Source organism: Pristiophorus japonicus, chromosome 1, assembly GCF_044704955.1.
Source record: "Pristiophorus japonicus isolate sPriJap1 chromosome 1, sPriJap1.hap1, whole genome shotgun sequence".
NCBI lineage: Eukaryota > Metazoa > Chordata > Chondrichthyes > Pristiophoridae > Pristiophorus > Pristiophorus japonicus.
This window is the reverse complement of record NC_091977.1, coordinates 204,003,500-204,020,541: the sequence shown is the minus strand read 5'-3', so window position 1 is coordinate 204,020,541 and position 17,042 is coordinate 204,003,500. Positions and strand designations below refer to the sequence as shown.

At 45.0% G+C, this 17,042-nt stretch overlaps 1 long non-coding RNA gene across 1 annotated transcript; it reads left to right on the top strand.

Moving 5' to 3' along the window:
- The first annotated feature begins 7,967 nt into the window (after nt 1-7,967).
- LOC139268201 (uncharacterized) lies at nt 7,968-15,658 on the top strand. The gene is made up of 2 exons (XR_011593985.1): nt 7,968-8,452; nt 14,261-15,658. It is a non-coding gene; the product is annotated as an uncharacterized lncRNA (long non-coding RNA).
- Nucleotides 15,659-17,042: the final 1,384 nt, after the last annotated feature.

Sequence of the window (17,042 nt, the reverse complement as noted above, 5' to 3'; positions counted from 1 at the left end):
TTGGGGGGTGTAATCAGGAGGTGAAATCAGGTGGGTGTAATCAGGGGCTGCATTCAGGGAGTGTGTAATCAGGGTGTAATCAGGGAGTGTGTAATCGGAGTGGAATCGGGGGGAGGTGTAATCAGGAAATATAATCGGGGGTGATATCAGGGGTTGTAATCAGGGAGTGTTTAATCAGGTGGGTGTAATCAGGATGTAATCAGGGAGACATAATCAGGGAGATGTAATCAGGTGGGTGTAATCGGGATGTAATCAGGGAGATGTAATCAGGGAGGTGTAATCAGGATGTAAACAGGGAGTGTGCAATCAGGGGTGAAATCAGGAGGTGTAATCAGGGAGATGTAATCAGGGAGGTGTAATCGGGATATAATCAGGGAGGTGTAATCAAGTGGGTGTAATCGGAATATAATTAGGGAGGTGTAATCAGGGAGGTGTATTCAGGGGGTGTAATCAGCTGGGTGAAATCATGGGTGTAATCAGCCAGTGTAATCAGGAGGTGTAATTCGGATGTAATCAGGGAGACGTAATCAGGGAGACGTAATTGGGATGTTATCAGGGAGGTAAATTTTTCAGCTCTCCTCCTCTCCCTCTGGACGTTGAATTGTAGTAAGCCAGCCCCCTCCTCCTATTCCTGGGCTGGTCTCAGGGCTCACTCCAGGCTTTCGAGACAGGAGCTTCAGCAGGGAGTTCCTTCTCTCTCAGCAGCACAGCTCCAACTGAATAGGCCACGCCTCCAAAGCTCCACCATTGGTCCACAGAACTCTTTTTTTGGGAGAAAATTAAAACATGAAATCATTAAATCGTGTTCCCCCGATCTGGGGGGCGCACCAAACATTTCCAAGGCCCTTTTTATTTGTTTTGTTTTTTGGTTTTTTTTGTTTTATTATTTTTTTTTAAAAGTTTTTTTTTGGGCACTAAAATCATATATTATCAGGGAGGTATAATCAGGGAGGTGTAATCAGGTGGGTGTAATCAGGATGTAATCAGGGAGACGTAATCAGGTGGGTGTAATTGGGATGTAATCAGGGAGATGTAATCAGGGAGGTGTAATTGGGATATAATCAGGAAGATGTAATCAGGGAGGTGTAATCAGATGGGTGTAATTCGGATATAATCAGGGAGGTGTAATCAGGGAGGTGTAATCGGGATATAATCAGGGAGGTGTAATCAGGTGGGTGTAATCGGGATATAATCAGGGAGATGTAAATCAGGGAGGTGTAATCGGGATATAATCAGGGAGATGTAATCAGGGAGGTGTAATCGGGATATAATCAGGGAAGTGTAATCAGGTGGGTGTAATCAGCCGGTATAATCAGGAGGTGTAATCAGGAGGTGTAATTAGGTGTGATGGGGGGAGGGAGAGGTGCTGGGGTGGGAGAAGATATAATTGAGGAGAGGGAGTAGATATAATTTGGGAAGGGGAAGGGGTAATCTGAGCATGGTGGGGGGGCTGTGGTGGGGAAAGGTAGTCTGGTAGGGGTAGGGGGACATAGAGGATATATAACATGCATTGGCTAAATATAACCTCGCCCTGGTTAGATATATCCCAGCCAGTTGAATTTGTAATTTTTATTTATAAATTTAACTGCACAAATGACACTAACTTTTAGGAGGAAATAATTTTTATGACATCCCAAAGGACTTCATAGCCAATTAAGTACTTTTTAAAAACTGGGCAAACATAAAAACATAAGAAATAGGAGCAGCAGTAAGCCATATGGCCCCTCGAGCCTGCTCCGCTATTTAATACGATCATGGCTGATCCGATTATGGACTCAGGTCCACTTCCCTGCCCGCTCCCCATAACCCCTTATTCCCTTATCGGTTAAGAAACTGTCTATCTCTGTCTTAAATTTATTCACTGACCCAGCTTCCACAGCTCTCTGAGGCAGCGAATTCCACAGATTTACAACCCTCTGAGAGAAGAAATTCCTCCTCATCTCAGTTTTAAATGGGCAGCTTCTTATTCTAAGATTATGCCCCCTAGTACTAGTCTCCTCTATCAGTGGAAACATCCTCTCTGCATCTACTTTGTCAAACCCCCTCATAATCTTATACGTTTCGATAAGATCACCTCTCATTCTTCTGAATTCCAATGAGTAGAGGCCCAACCTACTCAACCTTTCCTCATAAGACAACCCCCTCATCTCCGGAATCAACCATGTGAACCTGCTCTGAACTGCCTCCAAAGCAAGTATATCCTTTCGTAAACATGGAAACCAAAACTGCACGCAGTATTCTAGGTGTAACAATACCCTGTACAGCTGTAGCAAGAGTTCCCTGCTTTTATATCGCAATAGATCACAAGCGTAAAGCATTTCTGAGCCTCAAGCAACAACCCAACTCGGGAGCTGCAAAACAACATTACAGACGGCTCAAGGCTCAGATCCAACAAAAAACTCGGGACCTAAAGAACAGGTGGTGATGGAGAAAGCACAGGAGATACAACAACTGGCCGACAGCCACGATATGCGAGGATTCTTCACTGCAATCAAGGCCACCTATGATCCAAACTCCCAAGGCCCCACCCAACTCCTGGCCAAGAACGGGGAAACACTCATCAAGGACACCGAGGTTGACAGGGCCCGATGGAAGGAGCACTTTGAAGATCTCCTCAATCAAGACTCTGCCTTTGACTCGCGTGTTCTCGATTCCATCCCGCAGCATGCGACCCGCCACCAACTCAGTGAAACTTCAACGCTGCACGAGGTAGGCAAAGCCATAAAACAACTTAAGAATAACAAGGCTACGGGTGCGGAAGGAATCCCTGCTGAGGCGCTAAAGTATGGCAGAGAGGTGCTGTTGGCGCGGATACATGACCTCATCTCTCTCATTTGGAGGGAGGAGAGCATGCTGGGAGATCTCAGAGATGCAGTGATTGTGACCATTTTTAAAAAGGGGGACAAGTCCGACTGCGGCAACTACAGGGGAATCTCCCGGCTTTCAGCCACCGGGAAAGTTGTCGCTCAAGTTCTCCTCAATCATCTTCTTCCTGTGGCCGAGGAGCTCCTCCTGGAATCACAATGCGGATTTCAGCCCCTACGTGGCATAACAGACATGATCTTTGCAGCGTGCTAGTTGCAGGAAAAATGCAGGGAGCCTTGCCAGCCCTTATACATGGCCTTTTGCGATCTTACAAAGGCCTTTGACACTGTCAACCGTGAGTGTCTATGGAGTGTCCTCCTCCGTTTCGGATGCCCCCAAAAGTTTGTCAACATTCTTTGCCTGCTTCACGATGACATGCAGGCCGTGATCCTTACCAACGGATCCTTACAGACCCAATCCACGTCCGGACCGGGGTCAAACAGGGCTGCATCATCGTTCCAACCCTCTTCTTAATCTTCCTCGCCGCCAAGTTCCACCTCACAATCAACAAGCTCCCCGCTGGAATGGAATTAAACTACAGAACCAGTGGGAAGCTGTTTAACCTATTCCGCCTCCAGGCCAGGTCCAAGATCACTCCAACCTCTGTCATTGAGCTGCAGTATGCGGACGACGCCTGCGTCTGTGCACATTCAGAGGCTGAGCTCCAGGATATAGTCAATGTATTCACTGAGGCATATGAAAGCATGGGCCTTACGCTTAACATCCATAAGACAAAGGTCCTTCACCAGCCTGTCACCCCCGCACAGCACTGCCCTCCAAGATTCACAGCCTGGACAACGTGGACCATTTCCCATATCTCGGGAGCCTCTTATCAGCAAAAGCAGACATTGATGCGGAGATTCAGCATCGCTTCCAGTGCGCCAGTGCAGCCTTCGGCCGGCTGAGGAAAAGAGTGTTTGAAGACCAGGCCCTCAAATCTACCACCAAACTCATGGTCTACACGGCTGGAATAATACCCACCCTCCTGTATGGGTCTGAGGCATGGACGATGTACAGAAGGCATTTCAAGTCACTGGAGATATATCACCAATGATGTCTCTGCAAGATCCTGCAAATCTCCTGGGAGGACAGGGGCACCAACATCAGTGTCCTCAACCAGGCTAACATCCCCAGTATTGAAGCACTGAGCACACTCCATCAGCTTCGTTGGGCAGGCCACATAGTACGCATGCCAGATACGAGACTCCCTAAGCAAATGTTTTATGCGGAACTCCTTCATGGTAAACAAGCTAAAGGAGGACAGCGAAAACGTTATAAGGACACCCTCATAGCCTCCCTGGTAAAGTGTGACATCACCACTGACACCTGGGAGACCTTGGCCACAGACCGCCCGAGGTGGAAACAGTCCATCCGGGAGGGCGTTGAGCGCTTTGATCTCGATGCAAGGAGCACGAAGAGGCCAAGCGCAGGCAGCGGAAGGAGCGCGCGGCAAACCAGCTGTACCGACCCCTTCCCCCGACGAATATCTGTCCCACCTGTAACAGGGTCTGTGGCTCCTGTATCAGACTGTTCAGCCATCAAAGAATTCACTTAGGGAGTGGATGCAAGTCCTCCTTGATTCCGAGGGACTGCCTATGATGATGATATACTCTATCCCCTTTGCAATAAAGGCCAAGATTCTATTGGCTTTCCTAATCACTTGCTGTACCTGCATACTAACTTTTTGTGTTTCTTGCACAAGTACCCCCAGGTCCCGCTGTACTGTAGCACTTTTCAATATCTCTCCATTTAAATAATAACCTGCTCTTTGATTTTTTTCCTGCCAAAGTACATGACCTCACACTTTCCAACATTATACTCCATCTGCCAAATTTTTGTCCACTCACTTCGCCTGTCTATGTCCTTTTGCAGATTTTTTGTGTCCTCCTCACACATTGCTTTTCCTCCCATCTTTGTATCGTCAGCAAACTTGGCTACGTTACACTCAGTCCCTTCTTCCAAGTCGTTAATATAGATTGTAAATAGTTGGGGTCCCAGCACTGATCCCTGCGGCACACCAGTAGTTACTGATTGTCAACCCGAGAATGAACCATTTATCCAGACTCTCTGTTTTCTGTTTGCTAGCCAATCCTCTATCCATGCTAATATATTACCCCCAACCCCGTGAACTTTTATCTTGTGCAGCGATCTTTTATGTGGCACCTTGTCAAATGCCTTCTGGAAGTCCAAATACACCACATTCACTGGTTCCCCTTTGTCCACCCTGCTCGTTACATCCTCAAAGAATTCCAGCAAATTTGTCAAACATGACTTCCCCTTCATAAATCCATGCTGATTCTGCCTGACTGAATTTTGCTTTTCCAAATTTCCTGCTCCTGCTTTACTTTAGCCACTCTTTTCCTTTTTATATACCTGCAGAAACTCTTGCTATCTGTTTTTATATTTCGTGCTAGTTTACTTTCATAGTCTATCTTCCCTTTCTTAATCATTTTTTCAGTCATTCTTTGCTGGCTTTTAAAAGCTTCCCAATCTTCTGTCCTCCCATTAGTTTTGCCCACTCTGTATGCCCTTGTTTTTAATTAGATACCATCCTTTATTTCTTTAGTTAGCCATAGATGGCTCTTTTTTCTTTTACACCCTTTCCTCCTCACTGGAATAATTTTTCTGAGAGTTCTGAAACATGGCAGACAGTTTGCGCACAACAAGATCCCACAAATAGCTATGAAATAAATGACCAGATAAAATCTATTTTCAGTGATGTTGGTAAGGTATAAATGTTGGCCAGGAACCGGCACACCACTTCAAGGAGAGGCACAGGATCTTTCACATCCACATGAGAGGGTAAGAATATCTCATCCAAAAGTTGGCAACTCTGGAATGCGAGAAATTACCACTTTTCTTATTTAGGGCAAGTCTACACCTTAATTAACAGTTTAATTTATATTTTAGGTCAGTGTATACAAATCTATTTACATTTATTTAACTCAGTGTGGAGAATTTAAACTTTCAGTAATTAGATCAATAGAAAGAGAGAATTGCATTTATATAGCACCTTTCATGACCTCAGGACATCCCAAAGTACTTTACAGCCAATGAAGTACATTTTGAAGTGTAGTTGCAGCACTAAAATTTCTGTGTTCATTTTAAACCATTCAAACATTTACTTTTAATTGTTTCATAAATCATATATCTCAATCTTCCAACTACTTCACATTCTATCTCTTCACACTGAGTTGTCTGCCTGCTTACTCAGACTGCAAAACGCACCTCCTTATCTGTAAAATGCAGATGTGCAGTTTACGAATGTTTTTTAATTAAGGTTTAGTGTAAATTGCAGCTTGTCTGTTTTAAAAAGCAGCCAGTTCGTGCGACAAGCTGTGAAGGAAGGCTGCCCACAGCAAAGGTGAGTTAGGGGATCGTTTACTGCTTGGCTTGTCACTTACACTCTATGCTATTTTTAGGATTAAAATGTGTTAGCCAGCAGATTATTGCCTCAAGGGACAGAAATACAGCCTTTTCTTTCAGATCTGTTCTTAACAGGAGGCCTAGATATTAATGAGAGGGCATGGTGCAGTGCCAATAGCACCTGAAATAACACGAATAATGTCAAAGCAGGTCAGTTATGTTGGTATGAAACATACAAGAGTTAATCAGCCCTGCACAAATCACTGTAACAATGTGACTGGGAATAAAGTGTGTGAGTGGAGCTTGTTGGTAAGTCCTGCACGTATTACTGTGCAGTATGCTATTTCTATAACCAGAGGCCTGGACTAATGCTCCAGAGACAAGAGTTCAAATTCCACCATGGCAGCTGGGGAATTTAAAATCAGTTAATTAATTAAATAAATCTGGAAAAACTGCTAGTGTCAGTAATGGTGTCCATGAAACTACCGGATTGTCATACCCATCTGGTTCACTAATTGTTCTTTAGGGAAGGAAATTTGCCATCATTACTCGGTCTGGCCTATATGTGACTCCACACCCACAGCAATGTGGTTGATTCTTAACTGCCCTCTGAAATGGCCTAGCAAGCCACTCAGTTGTTTCAAAATTGCTATGAAAAACTATAATAAGAATAAAACCGGACATACCACCCGGCATTGATGGAGGCACCGGATTCAGACACGACAAAGGCAACTCAGCCCAGTCAATCCTGCAAAGTCCTCCGCACTAACATCTGGGAACTTGTACCAAAATTGGGAGAGTTTTCCCTCAGCCTAGCCAAGCAACAGCCTGACATAGTCATACAGAATTTAGCCAACATCTCAAACTCCTCCATCACCATCCTTGGGTATGTCCTGTCCCAGTCTGGAACAGGACAGACTCACAAGAGGTGATGGCACTGTGGTATACAGTGGGAGCAATGACCCTGTAAACTGCACTGCCTCCTGCCCGGCCTGCTTCCCCCAATGCCCGGCCCATTCAAATTTTAGCGCATGCACGGTATCTACAATGTAAAAGCCGGCGAGCAGCCCGAGAAAGACCGTAAAGATGACTGCATGGCTGTGCAGCTTAGCAGGAACCTTGCCTGGGAGTCCTCAACTTTGGCTCCCGACCCCATGAAGTCTCAAGGCATCAGCAGGTCAAACATGGGCAAGGAAACCTCCTGCTGATTACCATCTACAGCCTTCCCTCAGCTGATGAATTAGTACTCCTCCATGTAGAACACCATTTTGAAGAAGCACTGAGAGTAGAATGGACTCTGGGTGGGGGACTTCACTATCCATCACAAAGACTGGCTCGGTAGCATCACTACTGACCAAGCTAGCCGAATCCTGAAGGAGATAGCTGTTAAAATGTGCTTGTGACAAGTGATAAGATAACCAACGCACGTAAAAAACCTACTTGACCTCATCCTCACCATGACAGTATTGATCGACCCGGCCAACATCTCCAGCACTGAAGCATTGACCACACTTGATCAGCTCCGCTGGGCAGGCCACATCGTTCGCATGCCAGACATGAGATTCCCAAAGCAAGCGCTCTACTCCGAACTCCTTCACGGCAAATGAGCCAAAGGTAGGCACAGGAAATGTTACAGGGACATGCTCAAAGCCCCCCTGAAAAAGTGCAACATCCCCACTGACACCAGGGAGTCCCTGACCAAAGATCACCCTAAGTGAAGGAAGTGCATCTGTGGATATCTGAACGGAATATATGGAATTAAGGACAGTAAAGTAAACGGGATATATGAAAATATATAAGCCATGGAAGAATAGCTGGGAGAATGTCAGATTGCAAATAGTGCAACATCAGCATAGCTAACAGTCTGTCTCAAGGTTTCAAGTCACTAATCCTGCCAATAATATATAATTGTAACATGAAATACATCTGCAGAATTGCAAGGTCTCAGTAAATAGTCACACCATTAGATTGAAACATTTGGAGGCAATACTTGAGCTTTCAAGAAGAACATCTCATATAGATTGACTAATGAGTGGCTGAGTTAGACTGTCAATCCATTTGTATTTTGTTATCTGATTTCAAAACTGTATAACTGTTAACGCTTTACGATGTAACTTCACCTATCCGTAGGGAGTGTGTACGCTCTATCCAAAGAGTATATCTTCTGTCTGATAGGTCTTACTGGCCGGTAATAAAGACTGCTTTGTTCAAAGCACAAGAGGTATTCGACTCAGTAATTTTACTGAACCAGATTGAAGTAAAAGAATCCAGGAATTAACATTTGGTGTCAGAAGTGGGATCTCAACGGACGACTGCCGAAAACTTGCGAATTAAGAGCCAGACTAGCCTTGGACGAGACGAGGGGAAAATGGCCACTGGAGTGAGTATGATTTCAATACTGCTCCAGTTTCCCCCGGTTTCAAAAGTCTGAGGAAAGTTTAGCCACTCGCTGGTTCTCAGGTAGTGTCTGAACGAGATCCAGGACAATCTGGTGAATACCTTTCAAACTTAGAATAGGGATAGAGATAGGGAAATTGTGCGATGACGCAAACCAAGCGGCGACTTGGAAAGATAGTTAGAGCTAGATAGGGATAGATGATCAATCATGGATCCAAAAAAAAAAAATTAATAGGAAAGAAAAGAGACTCTTGTGAATGTCTGTTTAAATGAGAAATGCTTCTGTGACTTTTACTGTAAAAAAAAAAGCCGGGGAGTTGTGGTTTGTTTTATCTCAAACAGAATGAAAGTTTGTTTTAACCCTTCGTAGTGTTGTCCTGTATGTGGGAAGTTTAAGAGTGTGAACCTTATTGAATTACGTATATTCGGATGATAAGTTGCGGAGCCAGGAAATGCCCAAAGGATAGATTTGTTAAAAAAGAAAAAATTACATGGTCCCGGTGGTTAAAAAGTTCAGAAAAACTTGTTGAAAGCAAACATTCAGTGAAGGCACAGCAAAACAACTGAGATGGATTCAAAAGGATTTAAAAAAAATTATATTAAATAACACGACCTTGAGGCTGGAACAATTGAGATAACGAAAAGCAGTCCACAGCCTACGTGCCAGACTTCTCTCTAGTTATAAAAAAAAGTAACGTACTAAATAGGTGCTGAAAGAAAAAAATGTTCTGAGATTTTAAATTATGAAAAATATAAAATCACTCCTGTCCAATTGGCAGAAAAACTTCATTAAATTAGGGCTTTCATTGACTGATTGAATTTAAACTGCACAGTAACGTCAAAGGATAGGGAAATTTGGAAACTGAAAGAAATTAATTGAGGCTCATAAGAAATCAAAATTAGAAAATTAGGCTCACAGGGAATAAAATGGGGATTTAAATAGAGGATAGGTGTTCAACTCAGGTACGACGAAGGGACCTTAAATATCACTTGGCCCGTCTAGGCTCTGATTGAATTTAAAAAAAAACCCCGCAGCAACTCGGAAGGTAGGGCCGACGCGAACGCGCGGCCGAGAGGAGAAGGGCCGAAGCGAACGCGCAGTGACGTAAACGCGCAGTGAAGCGAACGCGCAGTGACGTCAACGCGCAGTGACGTAGACGCGCAGTGACGTAAACGCGCAGTGACGCCGACGCGTAGTGACGCAGAGGCGCAGCAACGCAAATCGCGAAAGTCAGTGCTAATGGCAGTAAGTCTGTAAGTCTTAAAGTGTTTAGAGTTTTAAGTAAGGTTTTAAGATCGTGCGGCGATGCGGACCGTGCGGCGATGCGGGTAATTTTGTAGATCGCGCGGCTATGCGGACCGTGCGGCGATGCGGGTAAGTGTTAGAAGTCTTTGTCTATTTTGTAGATCGCGCGGCGATGCGGACCGTGCGGCGATGCGGGTAAGTGTTAGAAGTCCTTGTTTACCTTTTAAAGTTAAAGTATCTTAACTCGCGCGGCGACGCGAGCCACGGGTCGACGCGGATTGCGCGGCGACGTGAACTGCGAGGCAACGCGGATTGCGCGGCGACGTGAACTGCGAGGCGACGTGGTAGTTTAGTATTGAGATCGCGCGGCAACGCGGACCGTGCGGCGATGCGGGTAAGTGTTAGCATTAGTAAAGTTTGGTTATTTGGAGTTAGTTAAAGTCCGTGTTAGTTCTGTAAAGTCTGTGTCTATTTGTAAGTTTGTTTAAATTGCACGACGACACGAACGCGTAGCGACACAGTAATACGAGGGGCAGTGTGAAAATGGGTAATCAGTTAGATAAAACCACGGATGCGGATAATCCGCTACAAAAGTTATGTGAGGAATTCCCTGAAACAGCTGAAGACTTTAGAAAATTATCAGGAGCCCTGAACAAATTATTAGGGGATGACCAGTGGCCTCTAAGTGACACTAGAAGCGTAGAGGTAAAAAAAAAAAGCACAGGGATTAATTTGGAGAAGGGGACGAGGAAAAGGGGATAAAAAAAATTTAATTGCAACCTGGCGACATTATTGTCAGAAATCAAAAGATGCATCACTTCTATCGAGTTGGCAAACAAATGCTATTAAATTAGGACTTGCATTGACAGAGGGAACACATGTTAAAACTGTAGACGTCTTAAAAAAAAGAATGAATGTGCGCACGAGAAACTTGCTAAGAGATCCTCTGGGACCTCTGAGAAAGGTATTGATCAACTACAAGTTAAAATGGCTGGCTTTGTGTTAACCGAGGCTGATGATGAAATTGATGAGTGGCCACTGACTCAGCGCCCAATGGCGCCTCCCGCACCCCCTGGCCTCTTGCTCCAGTCCTCTTCCCAACACCCTCCACCTAACACTCCGGTAAAAAGAGTTAGGAACAACCACATATCACCAAAGCAACAAACCCAAACTGACTCCTCATCCTCTGATAGCGATTCGGATCCCCAGTTTACAAGCAATACAGCCGAAAGGACCAGATCTCACACTCGAAAGGGCAGAACTATATCTCAACATCACAAACAGTCCCGTAAATCTTCTAGTCAACCTACCAGTCCAAGTTGTGAAAGACATAGCAAACACCCCCGCCGATCGAGACGCAGAACTGTCAAGCAGTCAGACAGCTCTGAAACATCCACCGGCCTAGAAATGATTTCCAAGATCCCAAAATCCCGACACCAATTCCCTGTCAGACCAATGCCAAACCCTGATGCACAACAAGCTGCAGACCACCTCTCTATAGATGTCTGTGATCTTCAAACAACTATTTGATTGCTCACGCTATCCGGACAGATGGAAAGGGCAGTTAGATATTATTGGCAGAAAAAGAAAGGGGAGGGGGGAGGTGCGCCCCCAACCCGGGTCAAGACTGAATACGTGACTAGAAAGGAAGAGCCATCTCGGGAGGAAGGATCAATAGAACCGCAGTGTTGCATACAGGATTGGATGGATAAGCAAGGATACGGTTATACTAAACAACCAAACGGCCCGAGCCCTGCTAATAAACCTCCCTATTGTCCCCGGCATGGTATGGGAAGAGGCCGGGACTGGGTAAGAGGAATTGACTGTTTTAATTGTGGGCAGGAAGGACATTGGAATAAAAATTGCCCCTACCGTCAGCATGGAAAAGGAAGAGGAGGAAGAGGAGGGGGGCAAGGGGGGAGAGGAGGATCTTACACTAACTTCTCCCAGAACAACCCCTTTGGTCAATTGTCCCCCGATTGACTACGCAGCTTGATTGTACAGGGATCCTCCCCGGACGACGAACCCATTCTGAATGAGTGGCAACCCTTTTTGATAGATACGGGAGCCTTCATGTCTTCTGTACAATCAAAGCTTAAACTCCCTGCTTCTACTGAAACACAGGAACTTTCAGGATTCCTGGGACAAATCTCGACATTCCCAGTGTCAGAACCGGTTAAAATGGGTTACCAGGAAGAATCGGTGGAACATCGAGTTGTTATCACAACCAATCTGGACTGTAACTTGATGGCTAAAGACCTCCTTTGCAAATTCCAGTTGCATTTGGAGTGTGGAGATGATGGGATTATTGTAAAACAGGAAACCCTTAAGCGGCAGTATTATACCACTAGAACCCCTCAGTGGTGGTCTCTGGACCTGCCGCAGGCACCCTGTCACGTGACCCTAGCATACGATCCCAGTGGAAAGAATCAGGACCTGCAGAACTTTTATCAGGATCACGAAGGGGAAATGAAGGGAATTCTATTAAGGGCTAGAGTGACTGGACTGGAAAGAGAGGCAGATTTTGTGGAAGTGGATAAGAATCTGTGGAAATAGCCCCTAACAATGGCACCGCATATTGCTCGTGAAGTATTAGCCCCTCACCATGCTAAGGATTTGGGAGTTATGGTACGCAAGGCCATAGATGAGGCTGACCCTACCAGACGGGATGTGCAAATAAAACATGGCCGAACAGTCCAATTTAATGGGGACCCCGAGAAAGTATTAACAACTCTATGGCATCATACTGGCTCGGACATACCTGACTATGTGGATCCTCATGTGTGGGCAGAGGACCCCTCCCAAGTGGGTTATACTCCCATTAATTGAGATCCCAGTGCAGGGCAATGTGGACTGGCCCTCTATCCGACAGAACCCACTGAAATCACAGGCAATCCTAAACTGACTTTTCGGCACTGTACTGCAATTAATCCGGCCTGTTTTCTTACTGAGCCACCCCAAGATGAGGAAGAACCCAGTCATGATTGCTTATCTTTAATTTAAGAGGCCACATCAGTCAGGGAAGATTTAGTTGATGTACCAATGGAAGATCCAGACTGTATTCTTACTGAGCCACCCCAAGATGAGGAAGAACCCAGTCATGATTGTTTATGTTTGTTGACGGAAGTACTTCTATTAATCCAGAAGATACACAAATCTCAGGATACGCCATAGTAAACCAGGAGAATCAGGTCTTGGAATCTGCTGCTTTGAAACCGCCTATTCTGCTCAACAAGCTCAACAATTCGCCCTCACCCAAGCCTGTATCTTGGCCAAAGATCTCAAAGTCAATATCTATACCGACTCTAGGTATGCCTTTGGGGTGGCGCATGATTTCAGACAATTATGGAAAAATAGGGGATTCCTAACCTCACAGGGGAATGAGATATCTCATAAACAGTTAGTATCTGATTTGTTGCAAGCCCTCATGTTCCCCAAACGCATTGCCATTGTACCAAGAGGCCAAACAGGCCTCTCGTGACCAACAGATGGTAGTGCCCAAAATTATGAGTCAGACTAAAAATCCTGCGAAGGATAAGTTAGCCTCGGAAAAACCAATGCCAACCATCCAAGATGTTATAAAAGCACAGGGGGACTCTCCTGAAAAAGATAAACTGTTGTGGAAATATTATGCATGTACTTATGACAATGTTTCTAAACTCTGGACCACTCCCGCGGAACAGACTTGCATGTCTGACGAGTTGGCTTCATGGGTTATAGAATGTCTGCATTTTGCTACTCATTGTGGAGCAAGGGCAACAAGTGATACGCTTTTGGCTACTTGGTGGCACCCTAAACTCCAGGCGCTCACCCAGAACATCAGTAGTCGTTGCCTGGTTGGCCAGCAACATAATCCAGGGAAGGGAGTCCCCTGTGATTGGGGTAAAACGCCCCTACCCGAAGGTCCCTTTGAGACATTTCAGTTGGACTACATTGAGTTGCAAAAAGTTCAGTGTTACAGATATGTGTTAGTAATAGTAGGTGTGTTTAGCAGATGGATTGAAGCCTACCCTAACCTGGACGATAAGACTCAGACTGTTGTTAAGGTGTTAATGAGGGAAATTGTTCCTAGATATGAGATCTCAGCTAGACTGATGACCACCTATGTTCTTTCTCTGACTCAGGCTCTGCGACTAGTTCACAACCAGGTTCAAGATGCTCACCTCGACCTCCCAGTTTTACCCGAATTGTCCCTCGTGGCACCAGGGAAGTATGGATTCGGAAGGGATTAGAGCCACAATGGGAGGGGCCTTTTTAGGTGTCACTCACTACCCCCACTGCAGCCAAGGTTGAGGGGAAAAGTGCCTGGGTTCACCTGCACCACTGCAAGCTCATCACCATTTAAACAAATTTTGCTGGTTAGTCTAATTCCTGTTTCTGTTCCAGATCTCCTCCTCCCTATAGCTGAACAAGGCAGATGAAGGAGGATCAGTTTGAACTCTTACCTGTCAGACAGCCAAATACACTGACGGAGACCTGAAGGGAAACGTGAAAACAGAACTCTTTTTATCAGCTAAATAATTGGACTATTTATAAGATGAGACTGTGTCTGTATGCTACTGTCTGCATAATAGTGTTGATATATGACAGTTTTGGTGCACGGGAAGGAAGACAAAGGCGAGAGCTCCATGTAAACACCGTTTTGTTTATGTCTTACGTTTATGCGGAAAAAGGGCACTTCACTAGATGCTGGGTGTGTTCACATATCCCTATACATTCCAAAGGGGGAATTCCTTTGCGCACCGTTCCCCTGACCCTAACTGAGACTGTTAGATGGATTCAAAGAAACGATATTGGAACAGGTAGCTAACCGCACTGCTGAGGCTCTGGAGGGCATCACAGCTGAAATGGTAGCGATAAGGACCGTAGCATTACAAAACCAAATGGCCCTCGATTACCTGTTAGCTGAGAAAGGGGGAACGTGTGCCCTGATAGGATCTGAATGTTGCACTTACATTCCTGATAGTTCAGAAAACATAACCCACCTTGCCGATCACATAAGGAGGGAGGTGAAAAAGTTATCCACACCAGCAAAAGAACTTAGCAGGTTTGATTGGTTTCTGGGTGGATCTTGGAGATCCTATCTAATACATGGGGCAATTGTTCTCCTCATAATAATTACCTGCTGTTTGATTGTTGGTTGCCTTAACCTCTGCTGTAAAGTAAGGACAAGGTTAGCAGACCCTCTTGTGGTCAAGGGTTCCCGGGTTATGATCCAACAAACTAGAGAACTACTCAACAATGCAATACTCATAGAATGATCCTAAATGTTATCATAGAATGATAAAAGGAGGGATGTGGATATCTGAACGGAATATATGGAATTAAGGACAGTAAAGTAAACGGGATATATGAAAATATATAAGCCATGGAAGAATAGCTGGGAGAATGTCAGATTGCAAATAGTGCAACATCAGCATAGCTAACAGTCTGTCTCAAGGTTTCAAGTCACTAATCCTGCCAATAATATATAATTGTAACATGAAATACATCTGCAGAATTGCAAGGTCTCAGTAAATAGTCACACCATTAGATTGAAACATTTGGAGGCAATACTTGAGCTTTCAAGAAGAACATCTCATATAGATTGACTAATGAGTGGCTGAGTTAGACTGTCAATCCATTTGTATTTTGTTATCTGATTTCAAAACTGTATAACTGTTAACGCTTTACGATGTAACTTCACCTATCCGTAGGGAGTGTGTACGCTCTATCCAGAGAGTATATCTTCTGTCTGATAGGTCTTACTGGCCGGTAATAAAGACTGCTTTGTTCAAAGCACAAGAGGTATTCGACTCAGTAATTTTACTGAACCAGATTGAAGTAAAAGAATCCAGGAATTAACACATCCGGGAGAATGCTGAGCACCTCGAGTCTCATCGCCGAGAACATGCAGAAATCAAGCGCAGGCAGCGGAAAGAGCGTGCGGCAAACCAGTCCCACCCACTCTTTCCCTCAACGACTATCTGTCCCACCTGTGACAGAGACTGTGGCTCTCGTATTGGACTGTTCAGCCAACTAAGGACTCATTTTAAGAGTGGAAGCAAGTCTTCCTCGATTCTGTGGGACTGCCTATGATGACGATTGGTAGGAATGACCACCTCACAGTCCTTGAACTCCCGTCTTCACACTGAGGACACCCTCCATCATGTGTGGCACTACCACCGCACCAGTCTTTCAGATGAGACGTTAAACCGAGGCCCTGTCTGCTCTCAGGTGGACATAAAATGGCACTAATTCGAAGAAGAGCATGAAGTTATCCTCAGTGTCCTGGCCAATATTTATCCCTTAATCAACATCTAAAACAGATTATCTGCTCATCATCACATTACTGTTTGTGGGAGCTTGCTGTGTGCAAATTGGCTGCCGTGTTTCCTACATTACAACAGTGACTACACTTCAAAAAATATTTAATTGGCTGTAAAGCTCTTTGGGATGTCTGGTGGTTGTGAAAGGCGCAAAAGAAGTGCAAGTTTTTCTTTTCTAAATGGATAGATTCAGAACAGATCTAACAGCTCAAAACTGGGCATCCATGAGGCTCTGTGGTCACCAGCAGAAGCAGAATTGTATTCCACCACAATCTGTAACCTCATGGCCCAGCATATCCTTCACTCTACCATTACCATTAAGCCTGCGGACTAACCCTGGTTCAATGAGGAGTGTAGAAGAGCATGCCAGGAGCAGGACCAGGTGTACCTAAAAATGAGGTGTTAACCTAGGGAAGCTGTAACATCGGATTACATGCATGTTAAACAGCAGAAGCAGCATGCTATAGACAGAACTAAGCGATCCCACAAGCAACGGATCAGATCAAAGCTCTGCAGTCCTGTCACATCCAGTCATGAATGGTGATGGACATTTAAACAACTAACGGGAGGAGGAGGCTTCATGAACATCCCCATCCCTATGGTGGTGGAGCCCAGCATGCAAGTGCAAAAGACAAAACTGAGCATTTGCAACCAGCTTCAGACAGAAATGCCGAGTGGATGATCCATCTCTGCCTACTCCTGAGGCCTCCACCTTCACAGAAGCCAGTCTTCAACCAATTCGATTAAGTCCACATTGTTATGTTCAGAATAACTCCACAAGACTGTGTGCTGTAAGCTCAAACTGTTGTGACCTTGGTCTCTTTAATGTAACTCCAGTGTGAGGAAGCAGCATGGTAGAC